Genomic DNA, 18814 nt, shown 5'->3' with positions numbered 1-18814 from the left:
GATTTTCAGACGATGTTTTTTTTAGCTTACAAATCAGAATTTTTTGACTGAATTTTAGCTTCAAACTAACAGTGCGGCTTGTGATATATCTAAAAACAAGCTTTGTGTTATGCAAAAAAAAGACTGTAAGGACTACTGCTATAATAAAATCATAATAAATGTATACGCAAATGTGACAATTTACAATTCTATGAATATTAATACCATCGTTTACATAGAATGAGTCACAGCTAACAATGTGCTTGTTAATAAATGTATCTTTAAAGAAATGGCATGATGCTATGAAGCAAAAAAGTATTGAAAGACTATTCGTTGTCACTGATTGACTCATAAAAATTAAAGAAAAAAAATGTTAGCTTCATTAATTGAACCCTTTTATTCAAAAATCGGACCACATAATTAAAGGATTAAATCGTTAGTTCTATGAACGGGCAATAAGCTTTTAGTTATTTTTTACAGGCGTGACAAACAAAATATTATGATATTGAATCATTTACACAAATGACAAGTCAATTTTGGAATGTAATATGCAAAGACAAGTTTTAAACGTCTAAAAATTTGTGATAAAATGAAGGTTTTTATTATAATGGAACACTATTGTACGAAAACTTTAATGCAGATTAAGTCAAAGTACCTGAAATGAATCAGAAATATCTATTGCAAATGATTTATTGAAGATTTTATTTAATTTATTGTTAATAATCTAATTATAAAAATAACCTCCCTTTTGTAATTTGTCATTACACTGAATGGGATGGAAAACAAAATTTTCCGTGAAGGGATGGATAGTGTCTCTCTAGAAAATTTCTATATCGAGAGTTCTTATTTCTCCAAAGGTTTTTATAGATATATTTTTTCTAAAAAAATAATTTCATATAAAAGGATGCGCCGATGCTTAAAAAATAAATATACTTCTGTGGCGACCACACATATAGGCACATTTAGTCGGGCGATTGTCTCATTGTTAATGACCGTGACCAAAAACGTTCATTCATTAACAATGAGAAAAACATCATGGCACAAGAGGGACTTCTTTTGACCACACAACACGGGTCGTTAAGAGAATCATTTTTGTGACAAAACGGTACGGATGCAATCAATCACCACAATGCAAACCCTTTCCAAAGAATTCAAAAGTCTGGAGCCAAGCAAAAAACTCGCTTTCGAAAATACACATCCAATCTCTCGAATTCTAAGAAGCCACTGCAGCGATTGGCTTGGATATCGATGCACAATCGCGATTGGCCAGCTAGCGTGCATTCCTCTAAAGGATATAAGTCCGGACTCTGACGAGGAGAGGGCAGACGGTCTGAGATACGAGACGGCTGAGGCACGAGACGAGAGACGGTCCACGGCACTTGAGGCAGACGGCTCAGACAGCAGAGTCAGCGACGCAGATGACCAGAGAGCCAAGATCTACCAACAGCCATCCGGAGGAACCAACTACGTGTCCTCACCGACAGATTTGAATATCACACCTAACACTCGCCGCACCTTCATCGCGAGAAACGCCAACTTCACCTTCATCGCGAGAAACGTCACGCCGTAATCGTCCATAGTCAATAATGTAATTATAACTTAATAAACAATCTAATAGGATTCACCGAAGAGTTTCATTGGCCACGAGGTCAACCAAACCTAGGGCTACGCCCCCTTAACTTCACTGTAAGTTTTTATTAGATATCGAAAATATTTGAATGGAAAAAAATATTTACGATTTTCTCAACTACTCGAATCGCCCTAGTCTTTGCTTTGTTAATATAAGAATGGCACAAATAATCAGATAAAAAGGAACAACCCTGCGCGGCAATCGGCAGATTGCAAAAATGTATGGGGACTTTCGACATAGCTACGCCATGAAATTTGCCTGTCAGCGAACTTAAATCTTGTTTTTTCAATAATCAAAAGAGATTTTCTATCATCATATTGAAATATAAAAAATGTAAAGTAACAATAGCTATTATTGACAATTTTCTCTACAATATGGGGCCGTTCGTAATCTGTTCTAACCGGCTTTTTTAATTGGCCGTCCCACTGAAGGGAGCAAAAAACAATAACGGACTTAGTTCGTACTTTAATCAAGAAGAGACTGACCTCTATCCGTACTGCCGCTTCTCTCTTTGAATCCCTGGTCCAGATCGACTTTCGTAATCCAGAATTTAACCGCTTTCGATACGCACCCACAGAAAACTTTACATAGTGATATGTACGTGACGCTTTGCTGAAAAACAGAAATAAACAACTTTGACACAAATTGGCGTTTAAAAAATAATGACGTTTTATATCAATGTTCAGATTTTTTTATAAATATAGCACCTACTAAAAGATATATACTCCGCACGCGATGGGTGCCAAAAATATAGCAGTTACATGACTTTTAAAACGCTAGAATCAATAAAACCATTTCCAGATTCATAGTGACTATGTTGAAAAATAACTAATAAATATGTATATAAGTTAATTCTAAAATAGCATGAAAAAATATATTTTTAAGACAACGTATATAGTTTTATTGCATTATCTTAATAAATTGTATACAAATTCTTTCAATATAACGAAAGAGGTGTAAAAGCCTTTATTACATGCGATTGTTTATATAATAGAAACAAGTGTTGGCAGGTCTTTAACATCATATTCGCGTGAAATAAAACCAACACAATAAAGCTACACAGACTTTACAACTTGCATTATCGTGTATCAGCTAGCAGTATCCCCTTGGTGTGAACCTCGCGAGGCAAGTGTTGCATGCTTCCGTTTCCGGACGTATCATTTCTTTGTTGCTCAGCAAAAAAATGCTAATAGCTCCTTCTCAATTAGCATAAGGTTAACAGCACACGATGAACGCCATTAAATCTCGCATACATACATAGGCTGGAAACAATATAGACTTTTGACCCTAACCTTCGCAGTGCCATTCAGGCTACCCATATAATTTGCGATTATGTGAATTATGTTGTCATACAGTTTCGGCGTTGATGACTCTGTTATTTCTCAAATAATTGCGATCTTTTTATTTCATTGACTTATATATTTGGATATGATATTAACAGATAAAATCTGATTAGAAAAAATATATATTTGGGAAGAAGAGTATGCATTATAAAAACATAAAAAAACATTCTATTGCAGCTAACTTACAAAAAACTTTATTTAAGAACAAACTGGAAATTATATTGAAATACAAATATATTAGTAGTAAAATTTATTAATAGCATATGAACACTACTTTGTCGAGACTGGGGTGTAAACGACTTTTTTATTAAATTATTTCAATCTGCCAGCACATACAGGTGTTTTGGATGCTACGCTCGAGATATTGTGACAATTTACCACGATAATATAAATGTATTTATAAAATAACCTTGCATAGGTTATATACAAATCTAGTAAAGACCCTAATCGTATATATGTATATACAATAGTTATCTAGTAAACCGTGATTAAATTATATATAATGCACGTTAGGCCATTTTAGAGCTTTATCTGTCCGTAACATCTCCCCGTCAGTTTACGTGCACGAAACCAGATGCAATTATTTAAATTGCTTCATATTACACAAAAAGCTTCACGAATAAATATATACACCCTATACACTGACTTGTTTGCTATAATAAAATTCAAAGTCTACTCCGAAACGAGTGTTTGTTGGGTTTTAATAATAAATTTAATCTCCATAACGCATTCAGTTAGAGAATTGTGTGGTAGTTGGCGGTTCGGCGCATTCATTCGATGACTGGGCTGAGTTAGCATGGAAATGATGATAATTGCATTTTACATACACTCGGTCATAATACCACACACTCATATAATATGTATGTGTGTACACACACAAAAGAGCCAACCAGTGAACTCGTCAAATTACCGCTGCTCCGCTCGGTAAATCCGCACAATGCTCACTTTTTACCGCATTATCCAAAAGCGTATTTGCTTTATGAACCGCCGAGGATGCTCGTCTGCACGTTTGTGCGACAGCTTAATTGGCTTTAAAAATGTATAAAGAAGTCAAGAAATATGACTTCTAAGTTATAAAGAAATATTTCAAGCATTTATCTTAATCAAAATCAACCGAAACAAACAAGAAAAGCCTAAATATAATAGTATCAGTATATATTAATGTCCTTAAGTGTAAATTGCATTTCCATCTTAAAAATATCCATAACAAACTTTCGGGTTTTGAAGACAAAATAGACGCTGGAATATCTAGCAATAGTTTATTATTCAAACATATATAAATTACCACATATATACAGAAGTTTAGATGCCGCTATAAGGCAGTCATGGAAGTCGAAGAGTCTTCCTACGAAATGTGTTTACGGTCCACTCTGACGTTCGTTAACCAAGTCGGTAACCAAGGGGTGTAAGACAATATTATTATGCGGAGGGTAGAACGTATTGTCAGGGTTAGAGTCTCCAATTCGAGTAATCGAGTACTCGATACTCGAGTATTTTTGTCTATTTTTCAAGTACTTGATAATCGAGTATTTTGAAAATTACTCGATTAATACTCGAAATTTTTTTTTTTTTAAATATTTCAGAAACAAAAATAACTTTAACTCGGTCCGGTAAAGGTTAAAGTCTTGCTTTTATTTGGCGTTTATGCCCGAAGTCCCGAGTTAGAGCGATTACTATCAGGTATAATTTTTTCATAGTTCCATAGTTGCATAGTTCCGGTCGTCGGCTATGTTAGTGGGTACGACGGAGAAATTTCTTTTGTGTTTTCTGTTCGACAGTCCCGACTTATCTAATTTATGGCAATGAACAATATGAAATATCAACAAAAAATTATTTTAGTTTTTATGACTATACAGTTGTAGCGTAAAGTGTTGTAAATTGTTTATACTGATCCCTCAGCTTAAAATATAAATCAAAACAATTGTGTGTTTTAAAGGCATTTAAAGTAAAGTCAGTTCTTTGCGAACCGTTTAGCTCTAGAGTGAAAGGGATTCACCCAAATACATCTTCGAAGGTTATAGATTTAAATTCTTCGCATTAATCAGAAGGAGTAGAATATTGTATATTGTTAAGAAAAAAAATCTATTCAAGAAGAATTACAAAATACTATTTTGTCAATAGTCGAAGGAAATAAGAGAAAAGCAGAGAAGGGAACGAAAGAAGAGAACATAAAAAGAGAGTTCAAAAAATTTTATATCTATAAAAAGCGAACAGATATAAATTAGAAGCCTTATCCAACGCGTTAATGACAATAAGACCAACATCAACAGCAACGGAAAGGGTTTTTTCCATAACGGGAATAATAAAACCAAAGGTTTTTTTACTTTTAAAAACTTTTTCAACTAAAGAAAAACGACCACGATCTTCAATCTTGTCCTTATCCTACTGATTATACGTTATGTTACATTGTCCAGTGTTGTTTTTTAATAAATATTTCTTAAAAATTTCCCAAGAAAATTTTTTTATAAATGTTTTACTGGCGAATAGCAGAAAAAAATATTTTAAATCTTTTACAACATTAAAAAAAAAAGAGGATAAAAAAATGTTCAGAATTATTAAATATTTCTAAAAAAGGCATTCTAGTCTCTCAGTGTTTTTAATTTTTAAAGAAATGAGATAATTTATTTTTACTTTTTGAATTTCTTGAGGATTCTCATGAAATTTTGAAATATTATTGTGGATATTTTTAATGTAAAATATTTTTACTGTTTTTATTTTTTAATGTAAACTAGCTAATGATAAAAATTCGATTTCTTTCGAAGACTAGTCTATAGATTCTAATGATTCTATGGACTTTCTAAGTTCCATAGAATCCATAGTCATAAATAGCCCGAGAAGAATTTATTTACGCATCTTACACACTTCTGCCTTAAAAGAAAAACTAAAAATAACCCTTCTTTTGACTAAAGATTTTGAATTAGAAAATAATAAATTTAAGACTTTTGACTATTGTTACTTAGAACATATTTAATATATAATAAATCATAAAAAAAAAAGTTGATTCAGCCTTATTAAAAAAACATCAATAATCGAGCCTGTACGCGAACTTGGTTCTAACAAATAAAATTTATGAAAATATAATGATAAATTCGGTAATTTTTTGAACGAAACTTGCAAGTTTGCAAATTATTATTGTTGAACAGGGAACTGAATGATCGTAGAGAATGGGTGATGGGCCGAATAATCGAAGAATCAAAACGAATCGATCTTCTTTGATTGATTATAGAATGTTGAGTCACGAAGGAATTTCGGGCTCCCGTATTTAATCCTTTCACGGCAGATGACACCTACAGCCATCAGGAAATCGCCAGCAAACATTGGACACCTAAAGGTATCATGAACATTTGAGCCTTGTAATATGTTTTTTATATTTATAATTTAAGTTTGAAAAACACTATAATCTATTGAACAGCTGTTGCTAAAACACATTTTTTTATATATTGATCGAAATAAAGATAAAAAAATTTAGATTATTTAAAAATAATATTAAATTTCGCCGACAAGCAAATTATATAGCGTAACCCAAACATTTTTGCAATCTGCCCATTCCCGCGCAGAGTGGTTTTTATTATATTATTATTAATGTAGTCCTTAGATTATCAAATCAAAAAAGGACGATTATAGCAGTTAAGAAAATAGTGTAAAATATTTTTAAACATCTGATACGAATCCATTTTTTTATGCAGCGGTTAATAAAAAAGTAAAAAATATTTCTGCAAACGAGTCGTTAAGAGAATCCCTTTTGTGACAAAACGGTACAGACGCAATCAATCACCACATTGCGAACCCTTCCCGAAGAATTCGAAAGTCTGGACAAGCAAAAAACTCGCTTTCGAAAATGCAACATATGATTTCTCGAGTTCTACGAAGCGACTGCAGTGATTGGCTAGGAGATTGATGCACAATCGCGATTGCCCAGCATGCGTGCAACCACTAAAAGATATAAGCCTGGACTCCGATGAGGAGAGGGCAGATGGTCTGAGGCAAGAGACGGCCGGAAACAGCAGAGAGACAATGACGCATCCGTCGGAGACGGACAGAGACGAGCAGACAGCCAGCGACGCAGACGATCTACTAGCAGCCATCTGGAGGAACCAGCCACGCGTCCTCACCGACAGACCAGAAGATCATTCTTGGAACTCCCGAACTACCAGCCGCTAGAAGAGTCACCCCTGACACTCGCCGCACGCAGCCACAAGAGCCCGGAGCATCATCTACTGCCATCACCACCTGTGCCACCTTCACTGCAGTCGGGAGAAACGTCACGCCCTTAATCGTCTATTTGTCACATTTAAATATCACTTAATAAAAAGTCCATCTTGAAAAATCAGCAATTTTTCGAGAAATGAGAATTCTTGATTAGCTATTTCTCTCGAGAATATCCAGAAAAATAAACGCTAGTTTAGAGCTATTTAAAGTAAAATGTAATGTAATATTTTTCGATACTTTATATTGGTTGGTTACTATGTTTCTGTATTTTTGCGTAAACTTTAAATAATCAATTAAAATAAAAAAGAACAAACCGACCCAATTTTATGTCTAATTTTTAATGCGCTTTTTTGGTAGATAAAAGTAATTATCTTATCATTCACAAATGTTTCAATATTTGTGACAGTAAATACTGAAACTATAATTAGCTATTTGTAACGAAAAATGTTTTTTTTTTAACAAGCTGTTTTACTGTTTTTATTACTTTTTGACATTACAGTTTTAAAATTAACTACATCTTGTTAACATTATATAAAAATTCAAGAGAATTTGTAAAAATCTAAATATTTCTAAATATTAGATGCTATTATAATAATATTAATTGAAGCTGAAAATTTGTATCAATATTGTGTAAAAAATATCAAGAAATCACTAAAAACTGCCAGAAAAGTTTCTAAGACTCGAGGGTTTTAACTTAATTTTTAATTTGATTCTTTATTTATCAACATTTTTTTAATATTTTGAAATGAGTTTACTTTATAAAAAGAGAGACTAAATTATTTTTTGTAGTAAATGTCATATTTAATAAATTTGCTTAAACCTTAGAACTTTTTTAAATCTGTATAAATTCTTATCATGTGGAATTATATTATGGTAAAATGAGGTAAAGGCGTCATTACGTAAGTCGGATGTGTTTTTGACCGGTCACACCGATGCAACATTTAGTGTCACGGTCTTTTGCCACGGTGAAAGTGGTCATGGAGGGCAGAGATAATTCTGTTCCACAACGGCGGTCAGCGCGGTCGCGCCCCCGTTCCTCGTTTTGTTCGGTAACATACTCCTATACGCGTGGCGGCAGTGACTTGCACTCGAATTGGCCAAGGCAAACAAATCACAGGCGTAGCCGATAAACTATCCCACGGGAAGGCACAGTTTGGTGTTTTGCGGTTTAAGCGATCGATTTGTGAAAGCGCGTCGAATGAGCGCTGGTGTGAATCGGAAAATCGCAGCTCCACCACAAATGTTGTATATATGTAGTGTGTATAATAATAAAGGCAATTAGCAATATGTTATTATTTTATTTTATAATAATTTTCTACAGATTTATTTATTTAAATTAAATTAAGACCACCGTGTCTTAACAAGTTACCCTAATGCGTTACGAATGTAACATACTTATGCTGCTAAACAAATTATTTTTTGTGGTCAGATAATATTTACAACTATTTCGTTGCATTGTTTCACCTTTAGAAAAGGATCTAAATTTTTAACAACTGAAATTTTGGTGATTACATATTACAGAGTAAAATGTAAAAGCTCCTGTTTTTCTGTAAAAAAATTATTTAAAATGAAATTATATGCAATGATTTATTATCTTATAATTCAACTATATCCGTAAATGCTGCATACTGCATTAAAGCCAGTTGAAACTGAATTATTTCCAGAAGTCTCACTTCGATGCCTCTCAGGGTCAAAGCTTTTGTTTCCGTAGCTTTCTCTCTCGTATACTGTCCTCAACAGCAGTATCATCAGACAACATTATCTAAGGTAACTAATCAATGAACGTCCCATATGTTTCATATATACATATGTTGTATATATAAAACATAGCAAAAAAATCATATATAATACTAATAAAATAAATAAAAATATAACATAAGAGCCATTTTCAACCCTTTTTGCTGATGTATCACGCATAATCAAAAATGTATTTCTACCTCCATCAACGCATTTTAACCATCTTTAGAAAAGCACATTTTCAATTTTAATATACTTTTTCAGCGTGGATTAATAATAATGTGTTATATATACCATAAATAATTTACGATGTATCGACGTTTTCATATTTTATTTAAAAAAATTCAATATGACATTAAATTTTTATAGCATAGAAGTTTTTAAGGGTCATATAAATACATTTATATACCTATGTAATAATTTAATTATACAAATATGATACACGCCTAATAAATATGCGTGACATATTACAATAAATAATAATTTTTATTATCTCAAAGATTTTATGTTTTTATGTAACGAGCTTGTTTAAGGATATTGATGGCGCGAGATAGTGTGAAGTCTGTAAATGCTATATTCTGACCTTGTCGGTCAAAGTGCATTATAAATCTAAAGCAATCTTTAGTCAACTAAGCTTACAAAATAATTTTGTTACCGATAAATAATATATAATAAATCGCCCTTTATCTATTTAAATAAATTATAAAATATGTATTTATTATAACAGCACAATAGACGACGGGTATAAGTCACTGATTATTGACCTGAAGGTCTTGGGTTCGAAATCCGTATAAATCTGGGAGGTCTAAGTTAATGATTAATATATAATTTTAATTCCGATCGATCATCATTAATAAAATTGACCTAGATTTTTCTAATCTTACAGATCAAAATCATATTTGGTATTGCAAATAATGAGCTTTTTCAGCATACAGAGAATATTTAAATGTTTTAAAATATTAGCAGCACAGAAATGTATTTTTTATGATAAAATTATAATATATTATACAGCAAAAAGTCGACCCATTTAAATTTAAAAAATAGTAAAAGTGATCTTAGATTCATATAGATAAAGATATTTTGCAAATTAAAAAATGTGGAATAGTATTTTTATTATTGAATAGTACATGTTCATGTACCTTCAGTGGAAGGTTTCAATATTTTTATGATTATTATTGTGTTAGTGTTATAAATCCAAATTATTACTTTTCGTCGATAAACTTTCCATGAAGATTCCAAAAAAATAGTTTTTATTAAAACTTATAGAAAACTTTAAGCTCATGCTAAAAATCTATGTGCATGGATTCGATAATAGCATTACCATTTTACATTAAAATATGTTATTCTAGAATAAAAACAACACTTAATTGTAGTTATGAAACGAATAACAATGTGCTTTATCGCATAGAAGTGATATTTTAAACAGAAATGCATATACCACCCATTGAATTAGGAATGGAAAATAGGCAAGAAATAACAAGAAAAAGCTATCGCATTCTCTAATCACATAAAAAAAGATTTTAAACCATTTCCAGCATCTCATCTAAATGAAGAAAAAAAAATACATTTTTGGAAGCACCACAACAACTCGTAAATAAAAATAAGAAAAGTTTGTTACATAATTAAAAATGACTGAAAAAGCTGCTTTTCATAATTCAATTAGGTAAAGTAGGGCGTTCGAAGAACAACCAGAAAAAAGTATAAAAATAATAACAATTATTTATATGCAATATTAAGACTTCAAAATTTTGCAACACAGTGGAATCCTTATTCCAAAATCAGGAAAGAACCAAGGAGACGTGAAATTTTACAGGGCAATTAGTATACATTTTTTGAAATCTAAAATCAAAAAGGCACTACCTCACCATATATATGAAATCATAAAGGCATAACTGAGCGATAGATCTTTCATGGTAAAATATCAAGATGAAAATCTTCCTTCTGTTTGATAAAATTTGGAGTACCTCAGTACTTTACTCAATATATGTATATAGCATACTTCCTAACAAGAAACAGTACTACTTGCTCTAATAGCGACACTGTTATTATTGCTTCTCATGAGAACCCGGATACAGCGTCTAATTATCTTTAAGAACACCTCAACAAAATACAAAAATGACTGCGTATTTTGAAAATGAAGGCACACCAGATAAAGTCTACGTTTACTATAAGAAAGAAAACATATCCTATTGTCTGATAAATAATGCAATAATTCCACAATCGGATGTTGTAAAGTATTTGGGTATGCACATCGAGAAAAGACTTACCTGGAAAACCCATATTTGCAGTAGAAGAAAACAACTAGATATTACTGGCTAATGGACAAATCTTCCAAACTGATAGTTGAGAATAAGCTGCTTGTATACAAATCCATCCTTGAGCCAATTAGTGTGTATGGTATTCAACTCTGCGGAACAGCAAACAACTACAACATAAAAATAATTCAGAGGTTCTAATTATTACATTCTCAGTGATATATTCCAAACTTACTTATACACAAATTTTCAAAGAAGAAGTGAACAATGAAAGACGGAAATACAAAGAAGGACTGGAGAAACATCCCAATAAATTGGCTAATAAATTGATTACAAAGAGATCGACTGAAAGATTCAAGAAAAAACTTATAATTGTCCTGATGAATCACTGATGACCGATTCACCCACGTGAAAATGAATGATGGAAGTTTTGTTGAATGTTAGGAAGGAAAGACAAATTGACAAAAAGCTTTTAAATCGATAAGAAATATGTATATATAAACAAATTAGTTCACACATATTTTAGCCAATTAAATGAAGTCGTGAAAAAAAATACAAATAAATTTACAACAAATAAATAAACATCTTTAGGTCTAATTAAAAATAAACTGAAGATACAGCAGTGTAAGGGTTAATAGAATAAGAACCGTTTTTATGTATCTGGTTTAATATTTATGGTGCGGAATATTAAAGTGGCAATTACAGAAAACAATCATAGTTTGCTGATTTGAAGAATAATGTGCTTGATCACCAACAGAATATGTATGTTAGTAACAAATTTCCGTAATCAATAATGAAATTGATATATTATATAATATATTACATATGTATCCTTTGTAATTATACTTATGTAAGGTAAAGTGACCAGACGTCAATGATTACACCGAGTAATTGCTTATTTAACAGCACTATTCCGCATTAATAATTGCTCAGGGAAAATCCAGAATTACCATAATGTCCTGGATTCCTAGCGAAGGTATTGAATTATTGTAGGAGTACTGTTATGTATGCTATTCTTTATTTTATATATGTGAAGTTGGTTAAATATAAATATATAATAGAAAATAAATATATTATAGAAATAGATTTACTTAAATCTTAACTTTTTTTAATTTTGTTAAAAATGCGATAAGTTCAAATAGTACAGATAAACTGGCGAAAGTAAAACCAATTCTTGATTACTTTTTAGGCAAATTCAATCATTTTAACGAGTCAAAGCAAAACATTTTCTTGAATGAGGGAAGGATTCCATGGTTAGGTAGACTTATTTTTTGGGTATTCGGTATTGAATCAAACATGGAATATTGAATAGAATGGTTTGCGAATCAGATACCGGTTATATTTGTAATTTTAAATTATTCAACGGAAATGCAGGAAGATTAGTAAACACGGCGATGAAAGTACTAAGCCCATATCTGGACAAGCGCCTTACTAGCAAAATATATTTTTTTACGGAAAACATAACATTCGGGAAAATAGGGATCTGCCAAAATCTCAAAAATATAAATTTAAGGCCTCTACAAATGAAACAAGGCAGAAAGGTAAAACGCTTATCCAAATTTGGAAAACATATAAGAAGAGAGAATATTTACGTTTCATAACAGCCAGATGATAGACATGGGATAATAATCCAGAGCGACCGGCCTTACAATATATGAGCCTTAATGTATAATAAATATATATTAAGGTTGATCGCGCCGATCAATACCTTCATAGTTACCTATTATTTCGAAAAACAATTGAATAAACAAAAAAGGTTGTTTTTTATTTATTTTAATGCGCATTGTTTTATTCATTCAGTGTCTAATAAATTTTGAATCGTAACGGTCAAATTAAATTTAAAGACTTTCTTTTGAGTAAGGTTAAAAGATAGGTGCAAAATTCAGTGGAATCTATCGATTCTGAAGACATTTCATCAGTTTGTACCACATATTGTGGTAGTGCCCATGCTGTCGATCAACCAGAAAGATTTTGGATAAGCTGAAAAACCATCAGCTAATAAAAAGTGAGTTTTTTCTGCACATGGAATAAGGAAAGATACAGCATACATGCGCAGAAATTGTGAAATTCCTCTTAATATTTACGAATGTTTTTAAACGTATCAAAAATATTAAAAAAGATAAAAAAGTGTAAATAATAAAAATAAACATAAGTAAGGATATATTGTGGTTTATAAGTGTATTGTTCATAAGTGTATAGTGTGTGTTATAATAAAATAAATGTGTCTGTGACAGTTGTAAGCAGAATAAGAACGCCGAAAAATTTAGTGAGTGAAAATTATATTATATTAAAAACGGATATTTTTTTATAAATCGTTTATACAAAAATGTATAGAAGCATTTAAACATACATATTATTAAATTATGAATAATTGGTTTGTAAACATTGCAACCATTTTCAATTTATACTAAATATTAGGAATGAAAAGTACGTATTTATTCGTTCATGATTTAATTCTTCAGAAACCTTTTAAGAGCAATAATATTATTTTTTAAATTATTTTACAAAAAAATCTATAGCTTTTTCTATCTGGTTTTTTAAGCTATGAATCATTGCGGTTTTTTTAAATGATGAGGAAATTTCAAAAATAATAAACACCCGGTAAAAATGTTCGTAAGTTAATGGATGATATTTTTTGGAAGTTCTTTGATTGCTGTTTTCTCATTTATCTAGTATGTACATTTACCGTGACGATTTTACTTTATAATTTTTCAATAACATACAGAATTGTAGGTTGTAAAACTTTGTTGAATGATATACTATTAACCAGGATGTTTCAATTTTTTTGATTGGATTGGTTTTATGTATACTTAGCCAGACAGTTTATTTATGTTTAAGAAGTGTAACTAAAAATATTATTTTTATATGAAATAAATAATTATGGTTCATACATTTCATAAAAAAAAATTACGTGCAATACATCGCAATGAAATTTGAAGTAAAATTTAATTTATTTTTTATTTGATAGTACGTGAAAAAGTATACTAGCATCTCTGATTATCATATAGAGGTAAACTTGATGGTATTCTAATATTTTTTTTAATAAAAAAAACTCATGCTGCAGGACTCATGCCTGAGTTTATGTCCAATGTTCTTTCAAGACTCGTATACGAGTCCTCGGGTGCTAAACTGTTCATATATGTAGAGCCATATTCGTGAAATTTTATTTTCGTTCCCATCGTTATCTTTAATTTGAATACCAATATCCATATTCGGCAACACAGTGCCTATTATACTAATTTTTAAGCCCGCTATTTGGTTCAAATTGCCAGTTAGCGAACAAACGTGAGCCAAAAATGGATTGTCGCAATTCGTAGAAAGTGATTTGCGTATCTCGTGAAGCGTTTACTTTTAATGGACATCTGTTTTTTAAACATAGTTTTAACGAGCACATCCATTCGGTTTGGTGTTTCGCTCACCTATTGTTTCAGGTGATGTCATATCATGGTATTTAGGCCCAGTAGCGTGCGTGCCCTTGTCCGATATACAAAACTTAGTATATTTCCTACTACTCCACACTATTGTGCAATGATTAATGGCTTTTTTCGCAATGCCCGCTTCCGTTTGGAAGATTATTGTTTTTTTTTCATTCAGCCTCTTCCTACTGTGTACCATTAGGAACTTTAATATGCAATTATTGTTACACAACGAATCCCATCCTGTGCTTAAACGTCCATATTTATTAGGTATATTATCAAATTAATCAACAATGGCTGCACGGTATTTACGATGGAAAATTGCTTAATATTTATTATTGGGTTGTACGTTAAATAATGTATGTATATCTAGCAACAAGATATTCGAGGGCTTTAGGTTGCATGAGTAATGCTCCCTTGGGATTTGAAAGATTTCTAAACTTTGAATATCCCAAAGTGCTCTAAGGGGACTACGATAATCGCAGAGATTATCATCGTAATTTTGGTATGTATTATATAGCGGTATATTTGCATTTGTGTCTACTTATTGATGCGATAATCATGACTGAAATTATTTAGCATAGTAGAATTTGAAACACATTTTATTATTACCTTGTATTTATTCTTAACGTAGGATATCTTTCAATAAAGTGCTGATAAAACACACGAGAAAAGATCAAAAATTATTATCGGGCTTACGGCAAAAAACTTTTGAACAGCTCAATGTCAATAAGAATTACTACTTACAAAGATAGATATGTACGAGGGTGGTGCAAATAGGTTTAAGACAGGGTTGCTAGAGATGCAGGGGCGGAATAGCAATCAGGATATTTAACTATACTTATTGTTTTGTTAAGAGAGTTTATTTTAAAGTACTCCAAATATTTTTTCGGATGACTTTTATCAAAACTCGTACATAGCATAACCTAAATTGACATAGCATAACATAATTATAATACAATTTAATTTAAATGACACAAATTCACCTTGTCTTGTGATCATTTTGTTAGTTACTAGTGATTTATAAAATTTTGTCCTATTATGACAACATATTTTCTACACAAATTCTCTAATTAAAATCATATAATGTTAAATCTTGAATTTTAAAGTATATCATTTATTATTTTTTAAATCGTATTATGCATCTTATGATATAAAATCCTTCACATAATTATTATCGGTTTATTTTTATTTTTACCGGGTCATTATGCAATCTTATAATGCTGCATTTTTGTGCAAACCACAAACGATGGTCTGCCGGAATTTCCACGCCGATGCTCTTCTCTCTCTAGAGAATTTTCCTTGCACAACAGACTTTTCCGAGTTATTCCTCGCTGCGTCGGAACACCCACACAATGCAAGAAAGTCATTATAGTTTGTATGCGTTCTCAGAAAAATTCTCACAGTGTTTGTAAATACACACACTCATTTATGTGTGTGTGCATTCATTTGGGCTCGAAATTGTAGTGGACACTGTACAAGCAGCAGTTAGCCGCAGACCGCGACCACTTCATAAAAATAAATGGACAGCCCTGCTGCCATTAGAGCCGCAGGATCAAATGGTGCCAGAGCTCATTCCGCGCCAAAGCATATATTTTTTTACGTATAAAACATATTTTAGTACACGTCCTTTACGCCAACAACACATGTCTGTTGTATGTCTTAATTAAAACATGCGACGTAGAATGAGTTTTGACCCAACAAGATTGATAAATTAAGATGTTCTTTTTTGTTAAATTTATCTAAGTATATCTAACACAATAAAAAACTTTTTTGTTATTTGATAAAATTACAGCATGAAAGACCAATGATATATTTATGTCAGTGACTTATACCTGAAAAATCAGTATTCGAATCTCATATTAATCCTAGTGTTCTTAAATTTCTTTGTTAATTAAATATATTATTTAATTAATCCAGCGTTGAATATTTTTAATAAAACACAGTCGAGGCCTAACGTTTTGTTCAATATGTATTCAAATGCGATGCAGAGTGTTAAGTGGGTGCATTTTATATGAAATCGTCCTTGTGGTCGTTAGACGTTGAAAAATTTACGAGTCAGGATTTTAATTCCACAGACACACATACATATACCGCCTGTGTTCTTCGAATAACTCATCGTATGAAAAGATTCAATTTGAATAGTTCAACTCGAATAACGACGGCATAAAGCACCGCTCTACTTTAATTGGAAAACGGTCTTGTTCTAAAACATCTCGTATAATAAAATCAATATGTAGATTCATCTACGTTTCGGCGCTGAGAAGAGATGCATACCCATACATGCACTCGAATACAGGGCCGTTTCAAGAATAGTTAATCATGTTTACACACAGTTAAGCACTTATAATTAATTCATTTTACTGTTGCTCATAAAATAAACTATATTTTTTACTAATTTATTATTGGATACAAAATAAAATGCAAAAAAAAAGAAAACTTTGTTTATTGTAATTTATACTTCTTCTTTGACAATTTTCATTTTTAATACAATTTTATTTTGGAACGTCTGAATTATTTCTATGCTGGAGTTGCTTGCTGATCGCCAGAATTAATAGCCATTTATTTAAATTGACTTAGGGATGAATTTGTATACGAGCAGAATATTCTCCACTGTCAGTTGCAAGGTTTTGCTCATTAGCCAGTATTATTTGGACAGATTTTAGTACCTTTGCTTTTATTTTCTAATTACAAAGCCATTCTTATATGTTTTAGCCTTATATATATTATTTTTATACTATTTAAGTATTAACAATATATTTAATTGCATATAAAATTTGTTTAAAACGGGTCTGTACTCGTACATTCTTGAACCGCCATATTAAGTGTGGAGAATTTTCAATGATGGTTTTTTGTTCTCTTAGAAACCAGAGAATTCCTATGCACTCACTCGTCGGCAAGTATGTGTGTGTGTAAAAATCGTGATTTAGTCAACATTATTTTCTTGTAAATTCCTTATATAAACATTCTTAATGCGCATACGAACTGTCGGCATGCATGAACTGCTTTTATTTCAATTATATTGCCGAATAAAACCTAATGACACGTTAACTCCATCGAGCCGGAGTATCCAAACACTTCGCGGTTTTTTTTATTGTATGTTACATAACGTGCCATTCGTATAGAGAATGTGGTAGTTATTCTCCGACGATGTCACACGTATCAGGTACGAGCCATTAATTTTATTTAGGGGTAGGTCAACGCGAAAAATAAACTTTACTCTTTGTTAACGGTTTACCTTTGTCTTCATCTGGGATAAATTTGCATATAAAGTGTGCAGCCGCGCTTTTTGAAAATTATTACCCGTTAAATGTTAACTTTTTTCATTTAAAATAAGTTTTAAACTTTGTGTGTAATTCGAGTTAATCTTTTCTTGTGTACCAAATACGCCTTTTCAACGTAATAAGGGCTTACAGCTTACGTTGTGAATATGTTGTCGGCATTGTATGAAATTAATGCAAATTATATTAAGCATAATACAGAAGTAAATTATTATATAAATAAATTATCTCTATTATTATTATCATTTTATATTTAATAAAATAACGTATAGAATAATATTGAATAGTCTACCAACAACAATAAAGTATTTTTTAAGCTCACATCTTATGCGCATTAAATACTAATAAAATTTTATCCAATAATATATTAACCGATAATATAGCAAAAATATAATAACTTATGAGATGTATGCTGGAAATCACTTTGGTTAAAAATAGTTACTGTTTATTTTTTAAACATATTAAATTTATTAGTTGGATGTTTTAAATGCAAATGGACAAATAATAAAACTTTGAAATCGAGAGCTTTCTGTTTCATATATCTTTTCACTTCTGATTCGTGAATCATTTAGTAAATAGAGCAGCAAACCTTACGATTGTAAAAAGGTAACCAATTAAAAGTTAAGATATTTTTTTATGCATTGTATATAAACCACATAGCTTCAAAACCGCATGAAAAAGATATGCATAGAAAAATACCGTAACGAAAACAATCTTAGTAACATAATTTGCAGTCCTGAGATTGAAAACAGATCCATGTGATTCTGAACAGACAGTTTTGATTTTTACTTCTATGAATGTGAGCTATTAAATAACTTATAAAATGGAAATATATGGTAATAAATATAGATTTTACAATTGATAGAGCTTTAAGAATATAACGAAAGAGCAAAAATTATCTACGTCACATTGGCTAGAGCTTTTTTCTAATAAAAATATAAATAATTATTTATTCTGCAGTCCA

Source organism: Plectrocnemia conspersa, unplaced genomic scaffold, assembly GCF_051122295.1.
Source record: "Plectrocnemia conspersa isolate PC_06_02 unplaced genomic scaffold, ASM5112229v1 ptg000009l, whole genome shotgun sequence".
Taxonomy (NCBI): domain Eukaryota; kingdom Metazoa; phylum Arthropoda; class Insecta; order Trichoptera; family Polycentropodidae; genus Plectrocnemia; species Plectrocnemia conspersa.
The sequence above is the reverse complement of the archived record's forward strand: the minus strand, read 5'-3'. Positions refer to the sequence as shown.